The 16,017-nt window shown below is 41.4% G+C and overlaps 1 protein-coding gene across 3 annotated transcripts in view; it reads left to right on the forward strand.

The window, feature by feature from the left end:
- Positions 1 to 16,017, forward strand: part of LOC126272536 (uncharacterized) — a 431,400-nt gene that overhangs the window by 194,736 nt on the left and 220,647 nt on the right. The window lies entirely within an intron of this gene.

Below are 16,017 nucleotides of genomic sequence, written 5' to 3' on the forward strand. Positions count from 1 at the left end.
TCATGTGACTGACATGTGATGCAGCTCCATCATGCATAAATTATAATCTTACACATATTTGCAGGGTCGCATCCCGTAACAAGTTTAGAAGAGTGTTTTCATACAGTACTTGGAGATCAGACGCACGGCGTGCTGAAAGAACATACTGACCTACCAGACAGCCACCTGCCATAACAGTGCATACATTGACCTTACACGGCTGTCTAATGTCTAATGTGAATTGTACCATAAAACCCAGCGTCCTTCCACAGATATTAAGTGTATAGTTTTGCTATGTCATCTCCCACAAATATCGACTCGTCTGTAGAAAAAGCAGAATGTACAAACAACATTTTTCAGTTTGTAAAATGGACCATCAGCACTTCTTTCCCGGTCCGTTTAGCAAGCATAGGACACTAGACACGGCGAAAATAGAGTGGAAATATGAACTGCTTGTGAAGTATTCCCCAGTGTGCCAGCAAGAGGCGTATTAATGCTACCTAGCCTCACTAAGCCAGCCTGCAGAATGCTTCCATTATGATCAGGTGTTAGAGCAAATCTGTGCCTTCCTTGATCTACCATTTCCCATGCTATGGGTCCTGTCAGCAATGCGACGATAACAATAGCGTAGACTGGATGACTTGGCTCTCTTAACGATCAGTTCTATTCGTGCGGCCGCATTACTGTTACAAAGATGAAACGACCAAATTATAAATAAATCATAAACATTTATCTGTCCCTAAAATCTGTGAAACCATCTGTCACGAAATATCGAATCCTGCTCTCATGTTCTTCGGTTGACGGCTTTACAAGTGTTCTCAGCTTAGACCATGTCTCTGCTTCGATTCGAAAATCGGTAGAAAGCTAGCAGTGATTTATTTATCCGGTCACTTACATACCTAAACAGTCAGACCGTGGAAACTATACGGGCTGAAATAGAATCCGGGGGCCTTTGATCTCTGAACGTCAAAGCGACAGTAACTACGCACAGTCACGAAATTTACAGAACGGGCTGGTCTCTTGTTTTCCTCTTCGATTGAATACGGAATTGCGGGTGATGCAGGAGAAAGGACCAGTTCCGAAGGTCAGTGACAAAGGAGACACATAGCGAAGGTGTGGGCAGAAACTGATAACGCAATTCTACAAATTTCAAAAAGGTCAGCGTTGTTGGCGGAATAGAATACAATTTTTTTTATAAAACACCAAAAAACTGCTATACAACTTTATTTATCTGCAGAGGTTCCGACTATTTCGTCATCACAAGTTTAAACTGGTATGTCCCACACGTAAAATACTTGAAAATGTGTTATAAATGTTGTCAATGCAGCATAATATATTTTAAGATACTGGACATGCGGTACACATCATTTTATACTTTAATGTCTGCCACATGGCAGCGAAAGAGCCGGAACTACATGCAGCAAAATAAAATTGTGTAGTGGCTTTTTGGTGGTACATATAATAACCTTTATGAAATACGTGGAAGAACATGGTTTCTTTATGTTTAATGCTTTAGAGAACCTGAAAATGAAGCTTAAATTTATTGATTGAATATTTAGGGTATAAATCTTACAAGAAAACCTAAAAATAACGAATACTTTAAGTGGGTCTCTCTCTGGCCCGTCTATGGTACTATGTTCATTTTCACCGTCCAAAAAGTATCGCTTAATACGGCAACCCTCCGTTCTCTCACGTTCAGTTGCTCTAGATTTTAAATATCCTTGTGCAAACGCTTACCACGTTAAGACAAAAATTGTAAATGGTCAGCACGTAATCATATTTATGTGTGAATGCGAAATAACTCGTCCGTATCATTACGATTATCGTACAAAAGATTCATGGAACATAAAACTAACTAACAAACAAAATAATTACTTAACCAAGCACTCACAACAGCATCACAGTTTAGCAGGATTAAATCCAGGTGTGATTAGAAGCAGAGCATTTATAGTGGGATCTATTGTGTTTTTTTCCTACATCTCGACTCCTTTATTTATAGACAGAACCTTACAGAATTAACCGTCGTTAGTATAATCGAGTGGCTGCCTCAAAATTATCGACAGTTTCGATGGCATACTATTACTTTTTCGTTTATCCATATATTGGGGAAGGACGAACACACAATACGGGATAAATGTAGTGTACCCTTTTTTTTATCTTGGACCCTTATCTTACAGCCAAAAGCCAAGAAATGGCGCGTGCCATTTTTAATAGAAGGCATTAACTGAACACTTTCTGAAAGCAAATGTCTACTCACCGAAAATTTAGCGGAAGTTATCAGCAGCATTAAGACTTTTTTGCGAAGCGTAAAAGCATCACTGCTTTATCACAACAGTTCTTAAAAACGGAAACCTTTAGCTCAAAATCACTAATCACTTGCTTGAACACGTGTAGAGGATGTAACCGATCTAGTCATGGTGCTATGCTGTGAGGTTTCGTGAAGCCCGATATTTAGTGAAATAAAAGTAGGCCTAATTATAGGCAATGATTGTGAATCGAAAATTTGACCTAATGTGCAAATTTTAGTGTCGGTTTGGAATTCAGTGGTGCCAAGTTAACTATGTGTAACTTATTTCATGACATAACCTGTTGTGTGTTGAACATCGTTATCGTTCAAATTCCATGTAAGTTTTAACAACTACAAAAAACAGAAGAAAGTATTGAGACATCTTCCTAAAGCAGTTTCAAAGCACACTGGGGAAGCTTAACAGTATTCCGCTCAAATGAGTCCCTTCTACATCTTGGCAGCCAAAAAGTTAATGAAGGGGACAATGGAACATCGTGTTTATATCTTTTAGAAAGATTCGACTTAGATATCAATTTAATTCTGTATTTTGCTATGTTCAGCAGTATTCTGTATAATGAAATAATTTCTCCGTGTTCTTTGACCACACATTGAGGTTCTAATTAAAAAGCAGTCACTAGGTACATTGGCAGAGAATGAGAAAAGAAGAAGTTTCCTTGAACCTTCTATGGTGTAACTCTGTTTTCTATATGACTGAATTGAAATTTAGTATCTTAGCTTGGTTTTTTAGGTGGAAGAACAGTGATCGATAATTTCGAGGAGTGAAATTTGTTGGTCTCACTTTTTTTAAATGCTTTTTAATGCTTACTGTCTCTGACGTTAGTACGAGTATGTGAAAAATTCGCAAGCCTCTCTGCGTTACGGACTTACAACACGTTTACAACAAGCGTGATTCAACTGACCAGGCAACACGTTACCATTGATCCATGGTCCAAAGTAAAAGATCCCGTGCACACGATGTCGTTGGGTCAACACAGAACCATGTAGGGGTCGTCTGCTCCGAAGCCCCACGTTCAGCAGTGTGCAATGTGTAGTACACTGTGTGCTCCGAAACACTTGTACATACACCAGCATTGTACCCTTTCGTCAGGGCTGACACAGATCGCCGACTATCGTGCTTTACAGAGCGTGCAGCCCTTCCTTCCATGTTCTGTTACAAGATGTGGGCGTTCTACACCTTGTCACATACTCGTGATTACACCGTTTTTCAAGCACGTCCCATAGATTCTCAGGACAGTAGTACGCCATTTCCGAGATGCTAGGTCCGAGACGCTAGGCTGTGACAAAGTGCCGTTTGTCAAAGCAGCTTACGCCAGTGGGTTTCCTCATTTGCGTCCCGCGTCGTTGCTACAATGGTTCCGTATTAGTCTCTGATCCAGTTTCAAGAGGTGTGGGAAAAGTAACTGACAACACTGCGAGCGATCTGGCAACTCTGTGTTGTTCGTTAGAGCTGTGTGTTCATCCCCACCAGATTCTCAGTCCGAGTTTCAGGTATGTATAGCGATCACAAGATTTTTTAGAGCGCCATCAGTAAGTTGTGGTTTTCCTGTGTGGTACCAAAACGGAACTGGGGAATTTAGAGCAACGTTATGCAACCACGTTTTGTGTAAAATTTGGGGAATCCGTGAGTGTGACCTTTGAAAAGCTGAAACTAGCCTGTGGGGAACATTCCTTATCAAAGGTACAACTTTTTCGGTGGCACAAATCAATTTGGGAAGGCCGAAAACTTGTTGAAGATGAACCTTGCTCAGGGAGGCCTTCAACTTCAAAATCCGATGAAAATGTCGAACCTGTGCATGCTCTTGTGAGTAAGGACGGTGCGTGACCTGTTAAACTCTCACTGTACATCAAAGTTTGAACAAACGTTTGCACATGCGAACGTTTTGTGCCGAAATGGTGCCGAAAAACCTTACAAGTGAGTAGAAGGACTCTCGAAGAAACGTGTGCGTCGATGTTCTTGAGAGGATTGCCAGTAAACACGAATGGTTCAGTCATGTGATCACAAGTGATGAGTTCTAGATTTTTGAGTATGATCCTGAGACGGCAAAGCGGCAAAGTTAGGGACTGCACACTGAGACATCTCTTTGACCGAAAGAACCTCGAATAAGAAATGCTGATTTACTGTTTCGGCAGTTCCTCCAGGACAAACTGTGAACCAAGTGATTTACAAAGATGTCCTAGAAAGGCTCAGGAAGAGAGAGACCGGACATTGCGTAATTACAACGCCCCATTTCTCATGGCCACTTCCATCATGAAATTTTTGACATCAAGAGGCATTCACGTTGTTCTACAGCCCTTATATGCACCTGATCTCAGTCCTTGTGAATTTCATCTTTTCCAGAAACTGAAAAAAGTCTTAAAAGGACGTAATTTTGCGACTCTGAAGAACATTCAGAAGAATGTAACAGACATGTTAAAGGCAGCTGAATCCTTTCGGCGCTGCTGCCAAGACTCAAAACAACGACAGGAACCGAAAGGAACTGCTTTGAAGGGGACCATAATCTTGTTCATAAACAATAAAAAGTTTGGTAGATAAAAAATCAGTCTCATTACTTTTCTCACACACCTCGCTTGCACTTTCTCTACAGAGTAACGAGCCCACCACGCGTCATTCAATCTCAGTCTCGTGACCAATCGAGCTGGCGAACACTGGAATCACATTTGGGAGGATGTCGGTTCATGTCCACTTCCGACCACCCTGTTTTAGGTTTTCCGTTATTTCCCGAAATTGCTCCAGGCAAATGCCGGGATGGTACCTTTGATGGGGCACGCCCAGTTTCTTCTCTTTCCTTGAAACTGTCCGATGTTGTTTTCCATCTCTATGTGTAGGTTAGGTAAGCTCAACAGCGAGGTTATCAGCGCTACATCTCTAATGACCTCGATATCGACAAGACATTAAACCCAAATATTCTTCCCTACATTCATTCAATCTTGCGATGGTCATCGGTCATAATTTTTGGCTCTTCAGTGTACTTCAGCAGACATTTATTCACTCTCCAATGAACATGAAGCAGACGTGCAGTGCAAAGCGATCCACTTTTCCCATTTGTTACAATGGAAAGAAATATGCAGGTTTCACGGTTCTCTTTCAGTCAGCCTCTTATGCATAGCCTCTTGACAACTGTCAAAGTTATTATAAAATAAAATTTCATAATTGTAAAAGTTCAGAAATAACTGCTCCGGTTATAGTTAAATAACTACAGTAGTTCCATCAACGTCAAAGGAGCAAACTTATGCAATAGTGACAGCACCTAAGCGACATCATACGGCCATCAGAACCTCGTGATGTAACCTGACGATGGCCATAACATCGAAATAGGCCTATTGTAATAGAAAATGTAATCGAACAAAGCAGCGTCTTGGTCTCATAGCATTACACATAATGTCCTTATGTGACGCATACCACTCAGAGGAACCACATGTTCACAGACTTGTTAAATGGCTAAGCAGTTGTTCACATTTAATATCTTTTACTTATTTAACATCTACCTATTCAGCGCTCAGTTAAAATAGGCGAGATATGAAACAATTTTAAGCTGGGCAATTACTTAACTCATTAAAGAAAACATTACCAATTTTGCACAATTGTCTAGCAAATTAATGAACTTAATTGAGTTCCCTTTGCTGAAACATCCTTGCAGTAGAAAACTGTACGAACATTTCACTCGCACATAAATGAATGCACCACAAACTCTTAGCTGCAACATACTACTTAAAAAAGTAATTCACAGAAATGACGCAGGTGCCAGTAACATTTAATATAATTTAAATGTATATGGATCGGTGTGGCCTGTATTGACCTCTATACTTGCCAGTTTCAAATTTATTGTAACAAACCGATAATACCGATTTAAAGTACCCGTTAAATATGTTTAACGGGCATAGGTGGGCTGCAATCAGGGGTCAGAATATCTACGCGAGGAAAGGGCGGTAATGACAGTTGCCGCCCGGCTGGATATTTACTGTACAGATGACCTTTAAAAATCACTAAAAATGCAATAGAGTCTACAAATAACTAGGCGATGAACCGTAATATGAGAACACAAACGAAAGAGGGCTTAGACAGAGAGCACATGAAAACATTGCATGCGCACAAATGGCCTGCTTGCACTTATTATGTAACTCAACATGAGAAAGCGTATCCGGAGGCTCGCTGCTTAATCAGAGTACAGTCATCTTTCAATCTGCAATTCAGTATTTAGCAGCACATGTTACAATTCCCATGTGGTATACTGCTATTAACAGAGACAGAAGCCTACCATTCTACGAGCTTTCAGTCACTGCCCGCAAACACGGATATACTTCTTCCTAACTTCTGCTGCTAAGCGGATCCATTACACTCCGTTGCTCACATTACGACTGACACTTCAACCACCAAAGTCACAGCAATCACAGGCGGCTCCCCTAGCTGACCGCCAATAACCGGATGGGAGAGGGTCGAACCCAGATTTTGCACACAGCGTGCTTTTGACGAATACCATGAAGGAATGTCTCGAATTTTTCTTTCATAACTGTCACACAGCTATCACTGACAGTCAGTGTATTCCTTGGACGCTTGCCTTAAGGTGACTTTTGATTTAACACGGGATATTAGTCCATAGCATGCCGATGGAATATGTCTGGCGATAACGTTCCTTCCGTTGCCTGTCAGATGCCTGCTTTGGAAACTTTTTCATTAACAGTATGAACCGATTATCTCCGTGTAGACAGTAACTACATACACACACACACACACACACACACACACACACACACACACACACACACAGACTGATCGGAATTTTATTACGCCTTAGTGCCATTATCAGTTCATTTCTGGCGCTAGCATGCCTATTTCAGTTGCCAAGAGTGATGTGACGCAGGTTAGCTGGGGAGGGGAGTGGTAAGGTACTGGTTAGTGGTCGATAAATAGCAACTGCATAGTATAAACAATATTTATTAAACAATAAAAAATTTCTCTTATCAAGACAATCACACTAACCCGTGGATTCAATTCTAAATTACAATAGGGGCAGACCATTGACCTTGAAGTCCATCAAAGACTACAATACATGAATATTCCAAAGTTCAGACTCGACGTGTGTCATGTTAAATAAAACGGGAAATTTACCCCAACATCATAAGAAGCTAGAATTTAACGAAACGTGACGTATGTCACCATGGAGAAAGACACGACTGTGCTTAGACTGAATCAAAGATATAATATATATTGCTTAGACCTGATACTAGAAAAAAACAGAAAATTACTAAACATAATGAAAATATATAAAACAGCTTAAACCTGACGTCTGTCATTTTTAATTAAACATAAGTCAACTTGACAGAATCCAAAGATATAACATAGCGTAGACGTCATGTCATCTCAAGATTTAGTAGACACAATTCCCTTCATTAAAACAATCCCAAATTATACACTAGCTGGACGCAAGGTGCGGCAGCCTTAAAGGAAGCAACTATTCTGTTCCTTAAACAATTTACATCCGTACCAGGTGTGGAAAATCGTAACACAGACAGTGCTTCAATACAATGGAATAAGAAATGTTTAACAGCCAAGGCTAGCTATGAAACACGCGGAATCCAAAGTCGCGCCAAGTATAACCGTGCAATACAAGACAAACATAACAGTAATCTATGAAAATAGTATGAGACAGGCGAAATACCTTCAGACTTCAAGAAGAATATAATAATTCCAATTCCAAAGAAAGCAAGTGTTGACAGATGTGAATATTACCGAACTATCAGTTTAATAAGTCACAGCTGCAATTTAATAACGCGAATTCTTTACAGACGAATGGAAAAAACTGGTTGAAGCCGACCTCGGGGAAGATCAGTTTGGATTCCATAGAAATATTGGAACAAGTGAGGCAATACTGACCCTCCGACTTACCTTAGAAGATAGATTCAGGAAAGGCAAACCTACGTTTCTAGTATTTAAAGAAAGCTTTTGACAGTGTTGACTGGAATACTCTCTTTCAAATTCTGAAGATGGCAGGGGTAATATACAGGGCGCGAAAGGCTATTTACAATTTGTACAGAAACCAGATAACAGTTATTTATAACAGTTATTTATAATTGTTATCGGGTTTCTGTACAAAATGTAAATAGCCTTTCTCGCCCTGTATATTACCCCTGCCACCTTCAGAATTTGAAAGAGAGCATTCCAGTCAACACTGTAAAAAGCTTTCTTTAAATACTTGAAACGTAGGTTTGCCTTTCCTGAACCTATCTTCTAAGGTAAGTCGGAGGGCATGAAAGGGAAGCAGTGGTTGGGAAGGGAATGAGGCAGGGTTGTAGCCTATCCCAGATGTTATTCAATCTGTATATTGAGCAAACAGTAAAGGAAACAAAAGAAAAATTCGGAGTGGGTATTAAAATCCATGGAGAAGAAATAAAAACTTTGAGGTTCACCGATGACATCATAATTCTGTCAGAACAGCAAACGACTTGGAAGAGCAGTTGAAAGAAATGGACAGTGTCTTGAAAGGAGGATATAAGATGAACATCAACAAAAGCAAAACGAGGATAATGGAATGTAGTCGAATTAAATCCGGTGATGCTGAGGGTATTACATTAGGAAATGAGACACTTAAAGTAGTAAAGGAGTTTTGCTATTTGGGGAGCCAAATAACTGATGATGGTCGACGTAGAGAGGATATAGACTGGCAATGGCAAGGAAAGTGTTTCTGAAGAAGAGAAATTTGTAAACTTCGAGTATAGATTTAAGTGTCAGGAAGTCGTTTCTGAAAGTATGTGTGTGGAGTGTAGCCATGTATGGAAGTGAAACATGGACGATAAATAGTTTGGACAAGAAGAGAAAAGAGGCTTTCAAAATGTGGTGCTACAGAGGAATGCTGAATATTAGATAGGTAGATCACATAACTAATGAAGAGGTACTGAATAGAATGGGGCAGAAGAGAAATTGCACAACTTGACTAGAACACGGGATCGGTTGGTAGGACATGTTCTGAGGCATCAAAGAATTACCAGTTTGTATTGGAGGGCAGCGTGGAGGATAAAAATCGTAGATGGAGACCAAGAGATGAATGCACTAAGCAGATTCAGAAGGATGTAGGTTGAAGTAGGTACTGGGAGATGAAGAAGCTTGCACAGGATAGAGTAGCATGAAGAGCTGCATCAAACCAGTCTCTGGACTGAAGACCACAACAACAACAACAACAACGTGAAAATTTTACAGTAACCACCACTCCGCTCTGGAGCCCTAACAGTAGAGGCTTAATATCAATTACTTCAGTGGTGTAAACAAAAGACCGGTAACAGATTATGATTAAGGTGTAGCTTTAAAACTGTGGCGATAACAACGCTTACTGTTGAGGTTATATTTTAGTTAGTCTTAAAACAAGTACTAAAATCTCAAGATAATTGTATTCAAAGTAATGATATTAGTCACTGGGTGAACTAGACACGACCCACAACAAGCACTTTAATTATAGTCATCAATACCAGCGACGAGACAACACGTCGCTGTACAATGCAGAATAATTCACTGTACACAAATGTAAACTGTGTAAGGAGGCTCTTTAGGTTTTTACATTGGTAACGCCACGTAGCGCTCTGTATGAAAATCACTGACTGTGCTGTGTGCAGTCTGTGGCTGATTGGCATTGTTGGAATATTCCTATTGTAGTGTCGGGCAGTTGGATGTGAACAGCGCGTAGCGTTGAGCAGTTGTAGGTGAGCCGCCAGCAGTGGTGGATGTGGGGACAGAGTTTTGAGAGCGGACGACCTGGGTGTGTGTCCGTCAGAAAGAGGAAATTTGTAAGAGTGGGGCAGGTTTTCGTCGTCTGATGTTACTCTTGCACGATGCACCAATGTTTGTAATACTGTGCGCTTCTGTGCTGGATGATGATGGCTGGTGGCGTGCAGGTACAAGTATGTGTGGATGGGTTTTCTGTAGACGCTGTGGCCGAGGCACCCATTTCGTTTACGGTGGACAAGGACGTCGAGGAACTGAGCCACCTACGCAAGGTTTTGAGGAATAACGGCAACAGCGCCCATCAAGTGAAAGAAGTGATTTCTGGGAAATATCAGAATAAGACCATCGAGGAAGAGCAGGAAACGAAACTTGCTTTGCTGCCATTCTGTGGCTCTGTGTCGGGCAAGATACGCCGCCTGTAGAAAAGACACAAGATCAAATCCATCTTCAGGCCTCCGACGAAAATCCGTCAATTACTGAGACCAGTGAAAGATGCAGTAGGTCTCAGAACACCTGGAGTTTACGAAATACCTTGTGAGTGTGGCCAGAAGTACATCGGACAAACAGTGCGCCCTGTAGAACAACGCAGGAAAGAACATGAGAGGTATTATCGCCTATGCTATCCAGAGAAATCTGCGTCAGCTGAGCATGCGTTAGAAAACGGTCACCACATAAAATTTGACAATACGTCTGTCATGGCTCGCAGTATCGGCTTCTGGGACAGTTTAATAAAGGAAGCTATTGAAATAAAAATTACCGCAAACACCCTGAATAAGGGCGGTGGCTTGCTGCACATCGCTGCGTGGAATCCAGCGATCGCGCGGCTGAAGAGGGCACATCGAACGCCGACTCAAAACATGTCACAGGCACCAGTGACGTCACAGCCGGCAGCTAGCGTATGTAAGGACGGACCAACGACCCACTGGCAGTCATAACACTTGACAATGGCCAAGGAGTGCTCGGACGAAAGCTCGTGTAGTTTTAAGCAATTGACGCGTTTTGAAACCCGAGAACATTTTATTCAATGCTATCGCCGCGAGACTCCGCATTCAAGCTTTGTGTTTGTCAATAAAGTAACTGTCATTAAGAAATATTGCCCTTTTATTAATGGTTCAAGCTTATTACCGGATTCAGGCATTGTGATTTACATTTACTGTTGTTTTCTCAAATCGTTTCTGACGAATGTCCAAATGCCTTCCAACATTAATATATACCCATCTCATTTCCCAATCTCAGTTCAATATTAGCAATTTCAAATTAACATTTAGACAGAAACATTATATGGTCTTTTGTGTACATAGGTCCAAAGACGCAGCGAATTTCTTCAAGGACGCCATTTTACTGTATATCCTTTTATCTTTGAAGTGAACATGCTTTTGCTATTAGCTAATTTTTCCCCCCTTGGGCATTTTCAAGTTACCTTTATGACAATGAAAAACTGTAGCCACGTAGTATCTTATTTTCCGCACGTTTGTGTGGCTGTGTCCTTAAACAGGTTTCTTGCAGGGCGACGGCTATTGAACTATACGAAAAAAATCGTAATTTAGTTACAAACTACGGAGTGCACACACTTTATTTAACATGTAAACGTCATTACAGATATCTGGACTTAGGTTATGACTTGTTCGATATGCCTGCCGTCAGAGGCAATAATGTGGCTAGTCGAAGAGCGAAATTCTGCATGACCCGCTGAAGTGTCGGAACATAGGTGCTGTCGACGACCTCCTGAATGGCTGTTCTCAGCTCAGCAGGGATTCTGGGGTTATTGCTGTACATCTTGTCTTTAATATAGCTCCACAAAAACGAGTCGTTTGTGTTCAGATCTGGAGAATATGGCGGCCAATCAGGCCCATGCCAGTGGCCTCTGAGTACTCAAGAGCTAGAATGCGGTACGCAAAGTGCTCCTCCAGGACATCAAACACTCTCTTGGTTCTATGGGGTCTAATTCCGTCTTGCATGAACCACATGTTGTCGAAATCAGGGTCACTTTGGATAATGGGGCTGAAACCATCTTACAAAACCTTCACATGCTGTTCGGTAGTCACCGTGCCGTCAAGGAATATCGCACCGATTATTCCGTGACTGGACACTGCACACCACACACTGAGCCGTTGAGGGTGAAGAGACTTCTCGACCGTGAAATGCGGATTACCAGTCCCCCAAATGCGTCAATTTTGCCTATTGACGAGCCCATACTAATGAAAGTGGGCTAAACAAACCATGCGCACACCAATTCTTGTCATTTCCCGCGACCAACCTTGCAGGTTGAACGTCCAAATGCAAACCGTTCAGAAGTTATGATGATTTTATTTCGTATTGTTGAATAATTATCATACTGTATGATCACAGTGACCCCTTGGTACACGTCTGTCATCTTTCATTAGTAATCAAAACATCATGTGTCCCGGTTTTGAACCCAGTCACTACCTAAATTCTGAATAAAAATCATCAGCAGTAGTAGCCAAAGTCTTCCGGCATAAGTACTCATCCTTGCTCTGCCAACGGCCTTGTAAATGAGGGCGGAGGAACGAGCCGAATTTTGTTCAAAGGTGTGTGAAATCTTATGGGACTAACTCCTAAGGTCATCAGTCCCTAAGCTTATACACTACTTAACCTAAATTATCCTAAGGACAAACATACACACCCGTGCCCGACGGAGGACTCTAACCTCCGCCGGGACCAGCCGCACAGAATTTTTTTCTTGGGATGGAAACCAAAAAGGCGAAGAATCAGCAATGATCAACGTCATGAGGATGCAGAAAGCAATGGAAACCAATGCATAATACATGCCGACGTCGCAACTAGAAGATGGGCGTAGGAAGTATGTGAGGATACTGAACCGGTAATTCAGTATTTAAAGGGAGATCTAATAATCACGAGGAATTGGGACGCGGTTGCTGGAGAAGAAATAGAAGAAAGGATTGCGGGAAAATACGGGCTACGCAGTAGGAATGAGAGAGGAGGACACCTAAATGAGCTCTGAAATAAATTTCAGATGTCAATAGCGAATATTGTGTTCACGAATAACAAGAGGAGGAGTTATACTTGGAAAAGACCCGGAGAAACGGGAAGTTCCAAACGGATTACTTCACTGTCAGACAGGTTCCGAAATCGGTTGCTGGATTCTACGGCGTACCCAGGAGCGGATATAGACTCAGATCATAATTTAGTAGTGATGAAGAGTAGAATGAAGTTTAAGAGAATCGAAGGGAAGAATCAGTGTGGAAGGAGGTGAGTCTGTGAAGTACTCATGAATGAGGGGGCGCGTTCGTGGTTCACTAAGGATGTTGATACTGAGATGAAGAATATCAAAGTAGGCAGGTCAGTTCAAGGGGAATGGACGTCTCCGGAAACGGCAGTCAGGTATGTTGGACAGTCAAACGTACTTTAGGTACGAGGAAGGAAACTATGAAGAAACCACACATAACAAAAGAAATACTTCAATTGATGGCGAAAGCCGGAAATACGAAGATGTTCAGGAAAAGATAAGAATACAGCAATATAAATCCGTGCTGGGAGGCGTAATGGCTGCAGGAACAATGTAAAGAAATAGGAAAAGAAATACCCGTCGGAAGGACTGATCCAGCATACAGAAAAGTCGAAGCAATCTTCGGTGACGTTAAAAGCAAGGCGGGGAATATTAAGAGTGCATTGGAAATTACTCTGTTAAACATAGTGGAAAGAGCGCGTACGTTGGACGAATGCACTGGAGGCCTGTATGAGGGAGAGAACTTATAACTTGATGGAAGAAGAAACAAGAAACTGTGGTCGATAAGAAAGACGTAGGGGATCCAGTATTAGTCAGAATTTAAAAGAAGTCTGGGAGATATGAGATCATATAAAGCAGAAGGGATAGATAACATTCCATAGGAATTTCTAAAATCACGACTATTCAAGCTGGTGTGGAGCACCTATGAGACTGGCGAAGTACCATCAGAATTTCGGAAAAATTACATCAATTCAGTTCCGAAGAGATACTTGCGAAAGCTTTTGCACAATCAGTGTAACAGCTCATTCATCCAAGCTGCTGACAAGAATAATATACGGAAATATGGAAAACAATACTGAGGATTCGTAAGATAGCGATCAGTTTGGCTTTAGGAAAGGTAAAGGAACCAAAGAGGCAGTCCTGACGTTCCGCTTAATAATGGAAGCAAGAGTGAAGAGAAATCCGGATACACTCATAGGATTTGTTGAACCAGGAAAAGCATTCGGCAATGTGAAATGGTGCAAGGTGATGGAAGTTCTGATAAAAATAGGAGTAAGCTACGGGGAAAGACGGGTGCTGTATGAGACGTACAAAAACCAAGAGGGAACGATAAGATTCGAAGACCAAGAACGAAGTGTCCGGATTAAAAAGGGTGTCAGACAGAGATGCATCTTTCGCCCCTACTGTTCAATCTATACATAGAAGAAGCAGGCAATAAAAGAAAGGTTGACTAGTGGGATTAAAAATCAGCGTGAAAGAATGTCAATAAGATTTGATGATGTCATTACTGTCCTCAGTGAAAATGAAGAAGAATTGCAGGCTTTATAGAATAGAATGAACAATCTAATGAGCACAGAATATGAGTTGATAGTAAACCGGGAAAAGACGAAAGTAATGAGAAGCAGCAGAAATGTGAATAGCGAGAAACGTCACATCAAAACTGGTGCTGACGAAGTAGGTGAAGTAAGGAATATTGTGCTGTCTTGTAAGCATAATAAACTATGACGGCCGAAGCAAGGAGGATACAAAAACGCACTAGCACAGGCAAAGAGTGTATTCCAGGCCGAGAGGAACCTACCGGTATCAAACACAGACCTTAATTTGAGGAAGAAAGTTCCGAGAATGTACGTCTGGAGCACAGCATTGTACTATAGTGAATTATGGACAATCAGAAAACATTAACTGGAGAGAATCGAAGTCTTTCAGATATGGTGTTGCAGAAGTGTGTTGAAAATCAGGTGAATTATACTGTAAGAAATGAGAAGGTTCTTGACAGAATCGGCGAAGAAAGAACATATAGGAACACTGACAAGGTGGAGGAACAGGGTGATAGGATGTATTAAGGCATCATAGAATAAATTCCACGGTACTAGAGAAGCTGTGGAGGGTAACATCTATAGTGTGATACAGAGATTGTAATACATTCAGCAAATACTTGAGGGCATAGGTTATACGTTCTACTCTGAGATGAAAAGCTGACAACAGGATAGAAATTAGTGGCTGGCCGTGTCAAACCAGTCAGAAAACTGACGACTCAGGGAAGGCAAAAAAAAAAAAAAAAAAAAAAAAAAAAAAAAAATAGTGGTTCATGCATAACTGTTACATTTGTGAATTCCACATGTGAAATGAGAAAATACAACCCTGATATGAGTTTTGTTACTATGCCATCTCACACCACATAAAAATACTTCAGTTCCACATCTGAAATAAAACTACAGATGACGTGGCAAGATCTTACAATCAATTAAAGTGCACCTTCTCGTAACAAGACGTCTCCTTGCTACAAGCTTATGCGGTTTCTGTGTACCAATGCGTACAGCTTTAATTAATTCACGATTATACATCCATGATACAAACCTTAAGTTCACAAAATCGGAACGAGTGGCTTAAAGGGAGGGAGCAAACTTGATAGCGGAAGAATAATACAATAAAGTCTGCAAGTCGTCGTAAAGCCGTTATCAGCACAGCAATGAATGGTCTATAATCCTCGGTCGAATCCAGCAGGAGGCCGGCCACTTTCCATTAGCGCATCACGAGGATGATGTAAAGGTCTTCCCTCTGCAAACGATATGTCTATGCAGCCCCAGGTCGCTGCTTATAAAGGCATTTCGGCCGCTAGATGGCAGCCCAGATGAATCGTTAGAAGCGCCGCCAAACCTGAATTGCGTTGCACCGCAACCTCTTGGACTCGATAACGTTATATCGTCTCTGGTGGATCGACGTCGTTATCGAGACGAGGTACGAGTGGCGTATCAGAATGTGATGCTATTAGTGAACTGGAGTTGGTTTGTAATAAAAGACAGAGCGAAG

Source organism: Schistocerca gregaria, chromosome 5, assembly GCF_023897955.1.
Source record: "Schistocerca gregaria isolate iqSchGreg1 chromosome 5, iqSchGreg1.2, whole genome shotgun sequence".
Classification (NCBI taxonomy): Eukaryota; Metazoa; Arthropoda; class Insecta; order Orthoptera; family Acrididae; genus Schistocerca; species Schistocerca gregaria.